At 33.4% G+C, this 14,810-nt stretch overlaps 1 pseudogene across 1 annotated transcript in view; it reads left to right on the top strand.

Annotated features, from left to right (window-relative positions):
* LOC101976533 (rho GTPase-activating protein 29-like) overlaps positions 1 to 14,810 on the top strand; it is a 33,524-nt pseudogene that overhangs the window by 4,702 nt on the left and 14,012 nt on the right. Inside the window, exons 2-11 of the transcript XR_013427892.1 lie at positions 2,189 to 2,237; positions 2,519 to 2,657; positions 4,120 to 4,184; positions 4,597 to 4,704; positions 4,804 to 4,887; positions 5,073 to 5,261; positions 5,601 to 5,738; positions 11,741 to 11,898; positions 12,419 to 12,554; positions 13,763 to 13,887. The product of XR_013427892.1 is annotated as a rho GTPase-activating protein 29-like (transcript). The remainder of the gene's footprint in view (positions 1 to 2,188; positions 2,238 to 2,518; positions 2,658 to 4,119; positions 4,185 to 4,596; positions 4,705 to 4,803; positions 4,888 to 5,072; positions 5,262 to 5,600; positions 5,739 to 11,740; positions 11,899 to 12,418; positions 12,555 to 13,762; positions 13,888 to 14,810) is intronic.

Consider the following 14,810-nt stretch of genomic DNA (forward strand, 5'->3'; position numbering starts at 1 on the left):
TGTCTGGAATGTATGGAGAATGTTGCCTTAAAGATTTATAATAGTAGGAATATTTTAAGTTTACTTATTATTTTTTTCACTTAATCATATTTAAACATACTCCCTCAGAGACATGTGTTGATAATTCCTGTTAAGAATGATCAGATCCATTAGTGAGACCCTGTCTGAAAATTTAAAAAAGGACTGGAGATATGGCTCAGTGCTTAAGCACCCCTGTGTTTAACCCCTGTTACCAAAAATAAATAAATAAATAAATAAATAAAGATTGATCAGATCCAAAAAGGATTTCAACAAATGCACCAGGTACTCGTATTATATCAGAATAATATAAAATCTTAAGCTAGTGTAGTGCCACATGCCTGTGATCCCAGCAATTCAGGAGGCTGAGGCAGGAGGAGCACAAGTTCAAAGCCAGCCTCAGTAATTTAGCAAGAATATGTATCAAAATAAAATAAAAAATAAAAAGGGCTGCTGAGTGCAGTGGCACATGCCTGTAATCCCAGTGGCTCGTGAGGCAGGAGGATTGTGAGTTCAAGCGAGCCTCAGCAACTTAGCAAGGCCCTAAGTAACTCAGTGAGACCCTTATATAAATAAAATACAAAAAAGGGCTGGGGTTCAGTGCCCCTGAGTTTAACCCTCAGTACCAAAAAATAAAATTAAATAAAAAACTAAAAGAGCTGGGGATCTGTCTCAGTGGTTGAGTACCCCAGGTTCAATCGCTGGTACTGGCAACCCCCCCAAAAGAAAACCTTAAGATCTTTCTTAAAATGAGACAAAATATGAACATGACTACTTAAGGTATTTGGAACATGTATTATAATATTGCAAAAAAATTAAGGATGATTTCTACAATCACTCATTGATAAATGGAGAATAAGGAAGAGTCTTAAAATTGTTAAATATTTTACTGTTTTTTTCAGTTTTTTCCTCAATTTTACCTTTTAAAATTGTAACTGATTCTTCAGAAGGTAATAAAACATTTTATATGTGTAGCAGAGCTGTGCCCAATTTAAATTTTAGATATGAATCGTATTTTCTATTCCTGCTTCTTTAGACACATACTATACAGACCTTTAATAGAAAAATACTTTTCCCTTTTTAAAAAATGTTATTCCTTGTTTTTCCTTTTTAAATTTTTAATTTTCCCTAGAGATTAAGATTAAAAAGCTCATGATATAATCCTAATAATAACATTACTTTTTTGATGAAGGTTTTTGAATAATACACTTTAAAAATAATAGCTGCAATTCATTTTAATAGTGCTTGCTATGTTCTCTTTACTGTGCTAATAACATTACAACATCTTAATTCTTAAAACTGCCTTATGAATATAGTGTTCTTATCCTCTTTTTACAGAAGGGCAAACTAACCTTAGGTGAGTTTAAATGTGTAACCCTATGTCACAGAGCGAAAAACAGAGCTGGACTTCAGACCTAGGTCTTTTTGATCCCTTTTGCATTGAATCCCTATATGCCTTGTATTGCCCAACCAAGCAGATCAAATGTGTTTAAGATTTAACAGTTTTGATAGATGTTGCTTTCTAGCCCTGCAAATGGTAGCCACTAGTCACATCTTCTTAGTCTATTAGATACTTTTAAAATGTTCAAGTAAGTAGCTACAATGGTATATGGTATAAATATATGGTAGTTAATAGCTACCATATAGGATATTACATTATAAAATATTTGCATCTTTACAGAAAGTTCTGTGCTAAAGTATCTAATAAACTTTCAAGAATATGCTTATCATATAATAAAATGGTAAAAGATGGCTGGATAGATTTATATCTTCTATTTAGATAACAATCTATTTAGATCACTTCTTCTATATCTTCTGTTTAGATAGCAATATATTTAGATGACTTCTTTGACTTCCTAATATTTGGGAGATATGCAAAATTTAAAGTTTTGCATAGATTCATTTATGTTAACTAATGCTGTTAGTAAATAATGAGATTGTTTATTCTTGGATCTTAAGAACTGCTGGGCAAAAATTCCATATAATTCTTAGAAAATATAAATGTTCTGGTATTTAAACAGACTTCTCAGGCTCTTTAAAAGGTTTTTACTACTTGAAATTCTTTAGTGGGAATTATATCAAAGCAATGAATTGGGGTAAAAATTTTCTGAAGCAGAGATTTGTTGTCTTTTGCACTAATCTTAAATTTTTTTTCTTCCATGTTGCAAAGTCTTTTGAAAACATTTCTGTGGACTCAGTCAAGCCATCCAATGAACAAGGTAATACTCAATGTGCTTATAATTTTTGTCAAAAAATTTTGCAGTTTTTTTCAATGAGTGTTTTAGATTACTTAATATCTTCTTGATTAATGTAACCTAATGTACCTAGGGTACTCATTTTTAGTGCAAAATGACATATAAAGATAAAAATATATTGTAATTTGAGGCCATTTTATGTTTATGTTGTGTCCTATAGTTATAAATTTGTCTGAATTCTGCTTGCCTTAAAATTATTATAGACCATATTTAACAAATACTTACTCTGATATTTTTATTTTCAGGAAATTTTTCTCCTTTAGAATTAGACAATGTGCTATTAAAAGACACTGACTGTATTGAATTGGCTTTCTCATATGCTAAAACATGGTCAAAATATACAAAAAAACATAGTGTCATGGATTGAACAAAAGCTTAACTTGGGTGAGTTTTCTTTTGGAGCATCTGAATAACTTTGGAGTGTAAGAGCTAAATTGTTTATGATCATTTTCTATAGACTGTAAGTATCATGATTACAGATTAGTTGTTTCATTGTAATAAAATCATTATTCATTTTCTCTTCCTGAGACTTTTCTTACACTAGATATACTTGTTCAATATTTACTATGGGTTGACCACTAGATCTAGAAGTCATATTCTAGTGGATGAAAAGAAATATAATCAGATAATATGGTAAAAGGAGATAAAAGCAATAATAGATGTTTAAGCAGAAGACAGTGAAAGCTTAAAAGAAACATTCCCCTGTCCCCCCATGCTGGGGATTGAGCCCAGCACATCAGGTAAGCTAGGTAAGCACACTATACTCTACCACAACTGAGCTACAAACCAGCTCGAAGAAACCCCTTAATAGCTAATATTAGCCTAGAGTTTTACAGCTGAAAAAATGTTTTCCTAGGCATTATCTCATTTAGTCCTACAAAACTGTGGGAAGTAGGCAAAACAAGAATTCTTAGCCGCATTTACAGATGAGACAAACAAGTGATTTTCCTAAGGTCATATAGCAGATTCAGTCGTATAGCATAATTGGAAGAAAACAGAATCTAGCAAAGCCTGTGTTCTTTCCATTATATAATTTGTTTTTAATAGGGAATGTTAATTAGAATCTCTCCAATAGCTTTAAAAAGGGACAGTACAAAGGCCTAGGTTCCATTTCTCAGAGAGCTGAAGTCTAGTCCAGTGTATTTTGAAAAACTTTCCCAGTTGATTCTGATGAACACTTAAAATTAAAAATGAGGGGCCGAGGTTATGGCTCAGTGGTATATGCGTAGTATGTGTGAAACACTGGGTACAATCCCTGGCACCACATAAAAAAATAAAAACAAAAACAAATAAAACAAAGATACTGTGTCCATCAAAACTTTAAAAAAATGTTAAGAATGGCTGCATTTTATCAAGATGCACTCATTAGTATATGTCATCACTTTTTCTCTTTTTATTTTTTGGGGGCACCAGGGATTGAACCCAGAGATACTCAACCACTGAGCCTCATTCCCAGCCCCTTTTTATTTATTTATTTATTATTTAAAAATATTTTAGTTGTACATAATAACTTTATTTCATTTATTTATTTTTCTATGTGGTGCTGAGTATTGAACCCAGTGGCACACTCATGCTAGGCAAGTGCTCTACCACTGAGCCACAACCCCAGCTCCCCTTTTTAATACTTTGAGTCAGGATCTTGCTAAGTTGCTTAGGACCTTCCTAAATTGCTGAAGTTGGATTTGAATTTGGAAATCCTCCTGCCTCAGCCTCCCGAGCTGCTAGGATTACAGGCATACACCATCATTCCCAGCTTGTAATCTTTTCAATTGGGGAATTACAAATAGAGTATGGAGTGGAAAAAGTAGTTAATTTTGTTTTCTGATACCTTTTTTAATCTTTTCAGAAATGGAATCCACCAGAAATATTATAAAGTTGTCAAAAGCAACCACAACTAACATTGGACTAGAGGTAAGTGTTCTGTGAATTTCTAGGGATCTATTTACAAGTGACTAGTCAGATGACTTCCAAATAGTGCCTTGTAAAATCAGAAAATTTCAGTTACTAGAGGAAAGAACTTAATTGCTAGTCTTTTTAAAGACAAATATAATCCTTTTAAATTTATATGGCTGTGAATTATGAAAAAACTAGGAAATTCACAATTGTATACAAATATTGATTATCATGATGGCTGCTAATTTTCTAATTTATGATTAAAATTAACTTTCTTTAGAATTTTTCTTATAAATGTATTCATGAATAGTCATTTTTTCTGGGAGAAAAAAATCTCAACTTAAGTTTCTCTGTTTTAAGAATAATGTGTGCATTTGGAATTCTAGTGCCAATTCTATTGTATAATTTACTTCTTAATTTTAAATTCTAGGAGTTTATGCCACTACAGTCTGTGTTTACCAGTGTTCTTCTTAATGACGTAAAGAATAGTCTCCTTTTAGAACAAAGAATTGCAGCTCTCCAAGCCAATGAATTTTACAGGTAAAATTAATTTATTTATATATCGCATGATTTTTAAAAAAGTAGCATATCTTTAGATAACAACCTTTTTCTTTGTCTTTTAAAAAAATATCCTTGACAGCCTCTACTGGGGAGGAAAAATAAAATAGAAAAGCAAAGGAAAGAAATAAAGGAACTTTGGAAACAGGAACAAAATAAAATGGTTAGTATTTTACTGGAATTTCATTTACCTATTTGTGAGCATCTAAAAATCATCTATATTATATAACCATTAACCTTACTCTAGTTTTCTAAAGTACTGCTTAACTATCTTCCTGAATTGCTAAAGAAACTTGTATAGTAGGGTTTCTTTCAAATTCTATGTTTAATATACTCTTTTCTGTATAGCTCAAAACAGAAACTGCTCTCAAAAAGGCAAAATTGTTATGCATGCAACGTCAAGATGAATATGAAAAAGCAAAATATTCTGTGTTTTGTGCAGAGAAGGAGCATCAGTGCTCATGTGGTGGATTAGCAAAAAATCCCAACAAGCAACTAGAAAAAAATCGAAGGTTGGAAGCAGAAGCACTTCAAAAAGTAATATATTTTTTTGTTATTTGAAAGCTCAATTAGCAATAATATACAAAGGATTTGAGTTTAAACTTGTAATATGTGTTGGAATTATCTAGGAGGCTTATTCAAGCAGCCTGCTTGGCCCACCTTAAAGTTGAGGATTGAGTAGGTCAAGGTTGAGACCCAAATAACCTATTTCTAACAAGTTCCCCAGTGATGCTGGTGGAGACTGTTTCAAAATTTTCATGAATAAAAGGCTTCTTAGTTATTTAAATTCAACTTCTCTACAATAAGTATATATTTTAAAATATAAATTCTGGTAATCAGTGTTATTTTTTGCTTTTTTCTCTGATATTTCTGAAGGTAAAAGCAGCAAATGAATTCTACAAAGTTTGTGTAACAAATGTTGAAAAAAGACAAAATGATCTAGAAAACACCAAAAGAGAAATTTTAACACAACTCAGGACACTTGTTTTCCATTGTGATCTTATCCTTAAAGCTGTAAGTGATTTCTTCAGTATTTTTGAAGGCAAGAGGGGAGAAAAAAGTCTTCTTATCTGCAGAAGGGAGAGGGATGCCTGATAAGTTGATTCTTATGATTTGAGAATAGAACATATTTGAAGATTGACTTTCAATTTTCATTAGTGACATAATTTGATTTATTTTTGATCTGTCTCCCTTCCATGTCCCCTAGATTTATGATTTGCTTGGTTAAAACTGAACTGTGAGAGTTTGAAATTGCCTTTAAATCATTGTCTTTTTGCCTTGGTAGATAAATTTGATTTTAACTTGCAATGCTGTCAGCTGAGTGACAAAAGAGAGATCTATTCTTCAAAATTTGAATAAACTAAATATTAAAATTGAACCCAGTGACATATTTGAAGACAAAGCATTCAGGCTGCATTTGTTTTCATTACCTCTTTAAAATGTTTATTTTTGTAAAATATTTACATATCCAAAACTTTCTTGGTGTACAGTTTATAAGTTTTAACATACATATAAATTTGTGTAATCATCACCATGGTCAAGATTTGAAACAATTTCATCACTTCAAAGAATTTATTTTGCTGGGCACTGTATTGTGTAACTGCAATCCCAGTGACTCAGGAGGGTGAGGCAGAAGGATAGCAAGTTCAAGGCCAGCCTGGGAAACTTATCGAGGTCCTAAGCAACTTAATGAGAAGCTGTCTCAAAATAAAAAGGCTGGTGATGTAGCTCAGTGGTAAAGTGCTCCTGGTTTCAATCCCCAGTTTAAAACACACACATACACACACACACACACACACACACACACACATACACACACACACACACACACACACACACATCTGCCATATCAGCAACTCAGAAGGTTGAGCCAGGGGGATCTCCAAGCTCAAGGCTAGCCTGGGCAACTTAATGAGAACCTAACTCAAAATAAATGGGCTTAGAAAGTATATAGCTCAGTGGTAGAATCTCTGCCTAGCATGCTCAAGAAAGATCCTGGTGTGTTCAATCCCCAGTGCCAGAAAAAAAGTTATTTCATGCTATACCTTTTTACTCAAACTCTCCACCTTGCCCTAACCTCTGGCAAGTACTGTTATGTTCTCCATCTCATTACTATCATAAGTCTTCCAGAATGTCATATATATGTAATCATATAGTAGGTAACCTTTGGAAATAGGTTTTTGCATAGCCTAATGCCTTTGAGATTCATCAATGTTATTCATGTATCAGTAGTCCATTTCTTTGTATTGCTGAGTGGTAGTCCATTATATGACTATACCACAGTGTTTTTCAATTTACCAATTGGACATTTATGTTGTTTCTAGTTTGGGGTAATTATGAATAGAGTTACAAGAATATTTATATACAGGTTTTTGATGACTATGTTTTCTTTATTTTAAATAACCTAGGAGTGGGTTTACGGTTGGTATGCTAAATGCATGTTTAATTTAATAAGAGCTGCCAAACTGTTTTCCAGAGTGTCTATAATCCAGTGGTACATGAGAATTTCAGTTATTCTGTGTCCTTGACATTTGTCACTTCCTTTTTAAAAATAAATTTTTTAAAGTGTTCTAATAGATGGGTAGGGTTATCTAATTATGGCTTCAATTTGTTTCCAGAATGACTAATGATATTAATTTTTTTGTGTGGTTCTGGGGATTGAACCAGGGCCTTGTGCATGCGAGGCAAGCACTCTCTATAATTATTCCTATCCTGAAATTAAAAAGTTTTAAAGGGCTTATTTGTAATCTGTATTTTACCTATCTTTACTTTTTTGTCAAGTTGTTTGTTTTCTTATTGTTGAGCTTGCATGCAGTTTCTCCTATTTACAGCTTCTCTTTATATTTTTAGTATTGTCTTTCAAGGAGCAAAATATTTTAATTTGTATGGAGTCTAGCTTATTATTTTCTTCTTTTATGGGTCATGTTTTTTGAAATTATATCTAAGGATAAGGATACTTCCTTCATCTAACCCAAGGTCACAAAGTTTTCTCCTGAAAGTTTTATTATTTATTTATTTGAAATGTGGATTAAACCCAGGGGCTCTTTACAACTGAGCTACATCCCCAGTCTTTTTATGTTGAAACAGGGATCTCACTAAGTTACTGAGGCTAGTCTCAAACTTGCAAGGCTCCTCCTGTCTGAGCCTCCTGAGTTGCTGGGATTACAGACATACACCGTGGTTCCTGACAAAGTTGTGTATTTTTTTTCATTTATATACATGATCCAATTGAGTTACTTTTTTTATTTTTTAAGTTGGAGCTTTATAACTGTACATATGGTGGGCTTTGTGGTTGCATATTCAGAGATGCATACAGTATAACAAAATAATTTGGCAATATTGTTCCCTACTAATTACCTTTTCCCTTCTCTCTTCCCTTCCCCTGACCCCCTTTCTCCACTGATTTCCTTTCTATTTTCATAAGAGGTAAAGATTGAGGTTTGATTTTTAGCATATAGATGTTATATTAAAATTATACCTGTAGAATTTGAACTTACGGAAGTGATTGAGTACCAACACAGAGAGGTCAATGCCATTGATATAAGAATTTATTGCTTACATTTTCTGAGAAGGCGATTTATCACAGCAGGTTTGGCAGGCAGATGCAGGAGTGAAAGGAAAGCTGAGTTAGAATCTTTATTGGGGTTTCCTCAGGAGAGGCAAAGTGGGTAAAATAACAGTTTAGAATTGGCTAGTTTGAATAATTCTGGTGGGCTTTGGGACACAGGAATGGTCTCTAGTTTCTTGTTATCTGGCCTTAGGATGATACAAGGTCAGAGGAAATAGTTGGCTTAAGGTAAGAGTTAGATATGGAGTTGATTGGGCTACAAATTTGGGACTTCTTGGTTTATGTGTGAAGTATGTGATACCAGCTGAGGCCCTGACTATTTTAAGAGTTGTCTAGCCCAAGGAGGGCAGTTTCTCCCTGGCCAGTATTCTTTTCTTTTTTTGAGACATCAAAATATCATGTAATACAGAAAATAAAAAACATGGTTAATATAGATGTCTACTTGTTCTGATACCATTAGTTGAAAACACTGTGCCATTTTCTTTAAATTGCCTTTGTACCTGTTTAAAAAAAAATCACTCGACCGCATTTGTGGGTGTCTGTTTCTGAATTCTCAACGTTATTCAATTAATGTATTTGTTTATCCTTTTGCCCAAACCCCAATATCTTGATTCAGTTGCTTTATACCAAGTCTTTTTATTAATATTTATTTTTTAGTTTTTGGTGGACATAATATCTTTATTTTATATTTATGTGGTGCTGAGGATCGAACCCAGTGCCTCATGCATACTAGATGAGCACTCTACCACTGAGCCACGACCTTAGCCCCAAGTCTTCTTTTTTTATATATATCTTTATTTATTTATTTATTTATTTATTTTATTTTTATGTGGTGCTGAGGATCGACCCCAGTGCCTCACGCATGAGGGGTAAGTGCTCAACCACTGAGCTACAACCCCAGCCCCATATATACCAAATCTTAAAACCAGGTAATTGGAGTCTTCCACTTTCCTTCTTTTTCAGAACTGGTTTTGTTTAAAATTCTTTACTTTCTATTAAAATGTTAGAATCAACTTGTGTTTATCTACAGAAAAACCTTGGTAACATTTTTATTGAAGTTGTTATTAATTCTTAGATGATATTATGGAGAACTGATTGTATATTTAGCATCCTTTTAAATCCATGAACACTATATATTTTTCCACTTACTTAGGCTATTGATTTTTTTAAATCAGCATTTTGTAGTTTTCAACATAAAAATCTTTTACAGATTTTGTTAAATTTAAATCCGTTTATGTGTTATTGTGAATGAATTGTGTACACATACACTTGCAAGTTCCAGCTTAATAACATTTGGAAATACAATTAATTTTTTTATATTGATCTTATTACTTGCAACCTTGATAAACTTGTTTTAGGAGTTGTGTACATTCTTGGGGTTTTCTACATAGAAAATCACATTATCTGCAAATAAGAACAGTTTTATATTTTCCTTTCCAGTGTGTACTTCTTCTATTATTTTTCTTTTTTAAATATTTTTATGTCTTTATTTTATTTATTTATTTTATGTGTGGTGCTGAGAACTGAACCCAGCACCCTGCATGTGCTAGGTGAGCACTCTAATGCTGAGCCAGAACCCAAGCCCTCATTTTTTTTTCTTATTGCACTAGATGGGGCTCCCTGTTGAATAGGGTCCCACTGTCAAATAAGAGAGGTAAGAGATGACATCCTTGTCTTATTCTCAATCAGGGGGAAAATATTAAGTCTTTCACCATTAAATATGATGATACCTGTAAGATACTTGAAGATATCCTTCAATCTGATTAAGAAATTTCTCTGTTTGCTAGTCTGCTGAGAGTTTTATCATTAATAAGTGTTTGAATTTATAAAATATTTTTCTATATCATTTGATATAATCATGTGGTCTATCTTCTTTCGCCCATTAATGTGGTAAATTAAATTGTTATTTGAGTGTTGATCTTACCTTGGGATTAGCTCCTCTTGTTTGTGATGTATTATTCCTCTTGGAGCACAATTCATCTTGTCATAAAGGATTCCCTCGGAAGTTTCTGTTCCACTTCTACTCACATCACCTGCTGCCACAGGACAGGATGGCGTCTTAGGGGTTTATGCTTGTTTGGGCACTGGGGCAGGAGAGGAAATAAACCCACCAAAGAAATCAGGGTTATGACCTACTCTTTTAGTCATATCTCCTACTCCATGCTCTTTTTTTGTTCCTTGGACAAGAGAAGATCTCTCTTGGAGATCTTTCTGTCCATACCCTGTTTACACTTTTGGGACTCAAGCTGTTTTTGAGTAGGGGACAAGTCTAGGCTGGATATGTGATTGGGGTTGGGGCAGGATTGAATTGTGGTTTATTTGCTACTTTCTACCTGCTACCATTTTCTTTTCAGAGTTCTTAGACAGCTGATTTATGCATTCTGACCAGGGTTTTCGAGCAAATTCAATATAGACCAAGGGATAGTGAGATTACTGCATCTGAATCAGAAACCATTAAAATGTTCTGGGTATTTAAAATTGTGTTTCATTCATTTACCAAATTTAAAAAATTCCTTATAGTTATAGATGGACAGTGTGCCTTTATTTTATTTTATTTTTTATGTGGTGCTAAGGATTGAACCCAGTGCCTCATACATGCTAGGCAAGTGCTCTGCCACTGAGCTATAGCCCCAGTTCTCATTTACCAAATTTTGATTAATTAATGTTACAGCTTACAGAAGTATAAAATAATTGAATAGGGTTATATCATCCCAGAATTTGAAATTACCTTGTAAGTCATTTAGGCTGTTTACCTTTCACCTCAAATAATAAATAGTCAATGATATTTAAGATTAAGTATTTATATACCAGTGTATTAAACTGCTTGTCTACATTAAGTTATTTATTTGCACATAATCATATTGGAACAATATAATTCTTTGATCTCCTTTGAACTGATGCAGAAATAAAATTCTAGAAAGCCTTTCCTCTAAAATTAAGGTCTTTGAACTAGTCCCATTGCCATTACTTTGGGAGCCTATGAGGAATGTAGAATCTTGGGTTTCGATCCACACTTCACATTTGAACAAGATCTCACAGGTGATTTACTTGAAGGTTAATTTTTTTCAAATCACTGGTTATAAATAACTTGATCATCATGGTCATGCAAGTAAGTTTAGGCAGCGTGGTCAGACCATCAGGGTACAGAGCCATGGATCCTCAAATTGTGAACCATCAGGGACATGGCTTGTATTTTTTAAACTTTACAGTTTAAAAACAGTTTTGTAGCAAATGAGCACACCTAGATATTAGATTCAAACTTCTCTTTTAGTTTACAATCTTTATCTTTCATAATATTGGTCAATATACCATGTGTACAGTGGTATTCAGAGCTGTTTCACTTGTGTGCCCGTTTTTATTGGTTCATTCATTGAAGTCAACGTACATTTATTTATAATGCATTCTGTATATCACAAGTCTTTCCTGCCTTTTGTGTCTGTGATGATAGGTAACAGTTAATCTGTTCCAGATGCAGCACTTGCAGGCTGCCTCCCTTGCAAACAGTTTAGAATTTCACTGTGATAATGCCAAACTTTATGATCCAGGCCAAGAGTACAGTGAATTTGTGAAGGCTACAAAGTCAACTGAAGAAGAAAAAGTTGATTGGTAAAAATTAATATATAGATGAATTTCTAGAAATAAAACATTTACTAAGTTCCTATGTGGTATAAAGAGGTATATTTAGTGTTATTGATAGAATTAACTTTAAAAATTTCTGAAAAATTTTATTTGTATTATTTTTTGGTTTCTTAGTAAGTCTCACTTGAGAGTAAAGCTTTCCATTTTGATACTGACCTCACTCTGTGATTCTTAAAAATCCTTTGGGAATGGCAAATGACAATCATACACATTTTGAATGTCCACAAAATTTAACCTATATTTTCCACTGAGATGATACTACAAAAGTTTAATCATAACATGCATTACTGACTGTTGCTATTTCTATCAATGTTTCAACTGTGAAAATAAAAGTTTTATCCATATCTCCTTAAAAAAGCTGAACCATGTAACAGTTTGTTCATTATATTTAGTTAATTATTCTACATATATTAAATCAACAAATTTTTCTGACTATAGTACAAAGTAAATATATTGTTAGTGCTGAGCTTTATTTGCTTTTTCTTAGGAATGTAAATAAACCATTAACAAATATTTCCCAGATGTCCAGATGTGGCCCTTCTCACTCTTTAAAGGATGTTGTGTGCCTTCCTGACAGTTGTAATAAAATTGAAGAGGAAAGATTGAGTTTCAATCCAGACTTTGTATTTGAACAAGATCTCCCAGGTGATTCACTTGAAGGTTAATTTTTTTCAAATCACTGGTTATAATCACTCTAACAATGGAGATCTAACAGGTGTTTGTCTTTCTTTCTTTCTTTCTTTCTTTATTTCTTTCTTTCTCTCTCTCTCTCTGTCTTTCTTTTTTTAAAAATATTTATTGTTCATTTGTAGTTGGACACAATAGCTTTATTTTATTTATTTTTATGTGGTGCTGAGGATCGAACCCAGTTTCTCATGCGTGCTAGGAGAGTGCTCTAACACTGAGATACAACCCTATCCTCTGACAGGTGTTTTTCACTCTGAAGAGAATACAGGTTTATGAAAGAGCAAATTGTTCATTGGTCATTAAATGAACTGGAGCTCTAGAACCAGAAAATCAGGCTTTATAATGTAACTCTGTGAGACCTAGTCATGATTGTAACCACCATGCCTGCCTTAAAGTCCATAATTGGTCATTGTTAAACAAATCTGAATTGTCTCATTTTATGTAACGTCAATATTTTACCTTATGAAATCTACCTCTTAGCTAAGTTTTGACTTTAAATATTTTTTTCTTAAAGGTGGTTCATTTTTTAAAATATTTTTTTAGTTGTTGATAGATCTTTATTTTATTTATTTACACGTGGTGCTGAGAATTTAACACAGTGCCTCACACATGCCAGGCAAGTGCACTACCACTGAGCCCCAACCCCAGCCCAAAGATGGTTCTTTTTAGTATATATGACAGCAGAATGCATTTTGATTCATTGTACACAATTGCAGCACAACTTTTCATTTCTCTGGTTGTATACTATGTAGTGTTGCACCATATGTGCAGTCATACATGTACCTAGGGTAATGATGTCCATCTCATTCCATCATTTTTTCCTGTCCCCATGCCCTTTCCCCATCACCCTCCCCTTGGCCCAGTGAAAGTTCCTCCATTTTTCCCATCTGTCCTCCACCCCTGTCCATCTCCATGGATCAGCATCCACTTATCAGAGAGAATATTTTGCCTTTGGATTTTTGGGATTGGCTTAATTTGCTTAGCATGATATTCTCCATCTCCATCTATTTATACCTGCAAATGCCATAATTTTATTCTCTTTTAATGCTGAGTAATATTCCATTGTGTACATATACCACAGTTTCTTTATCCATTCATCTGTTGAAGGGGATCTGTGGTGCTGGGGATATAGGTCAGTTGGTAGAGTGGTTGCCTCACATGAATAAGATCTTCTTTCATAAGATCATGGACATTTGGGATGTTTAGTGACTTAAAGTACTGGAGGGAGCAGTGAATCTGGATCCTTGGATTCAGAATCTATAAGTCCAGGTACATAAATATTTAAGTCTAGCAGTAGAAATTATTAAAATAATCATTTGGGGAATAATTATAACTAACTTATTTTTATAATGAAGTGTCTCAAATATAGATGAGAATATATAAGGGCAGATTAAAGAAAGAGAATGAAACAGACCCTCAATAAACATATTAGGACATCATTAGAAGCACCCTGGGTACTCCTTCTTGATTACACTGCCTTAGTTCCCACCAGCATAAACCATTATCCTGACTATTTTAAAATCATTCTGTAGATATTTCAAATGTTTTTAATACCTATATGTAGTAGAGTTTTGACCTCTTCTGGATGTTGTTCAAATTCAATCATACTATTTTGTGACTTAATTCATGCATGTTATGTTAATGTGAATAGTTGGCCTTATTTTTACTACTGTATTCTAGTCCATGAACTTGAATATCATGATTGATCTTTTAAATTGTTTTGCAGTATGTGCTATAATAAACAATTCCATTATGCCAATCCTTGAGCCTATGATTGATTATTGCTATTTTTTTTTACAAATGTGCTTTAAGGTACTATGATATAAATAGTCTCAAAATCCTCATAGAGCAAATGTTTTGAACTCCCTCTTAGTAATATCAAGGAGGATAATTCGCCATGGGCTTTATAGCTAGCAGGAGAAGTAGCATTTAAAGCCAGGAGATTCTTGCTTCCACATTCTTCCACCAAAGACTGCTATAGTCCTTTCTGGCTATCTGCCTTCCTCCTAGACTCATGATGGGGATGTTTTAGGGTTTGACCTCATCAAATTCCAAAGCCATTTTTAAAGTATTTTACATATTGCACAGTTTTATACATTCAGATTAATGTCTTGTATTTAAAGTTAGAATTTTTGCCATGAAGCACTGAGGTTTATAGATTGATTAACAGGTGCTACTTTCTCATTTCCCAC

Source organism: Ictidomys tridecemlineatus, chromosome 11, assembly GCF_052094955.1.
Source record: "Ictidomys tridecemlineatus isolate mIctTri1 chromosome 11, mIctTri1.hap1, whole genome shotgun sequence".
Lineage (NCBI taxonomy): Eukaryota > Metazoa > Chordata > Mammalia > Rodentia > Sciuridae > Ictidomys > Ictidomys tridecemlineatus.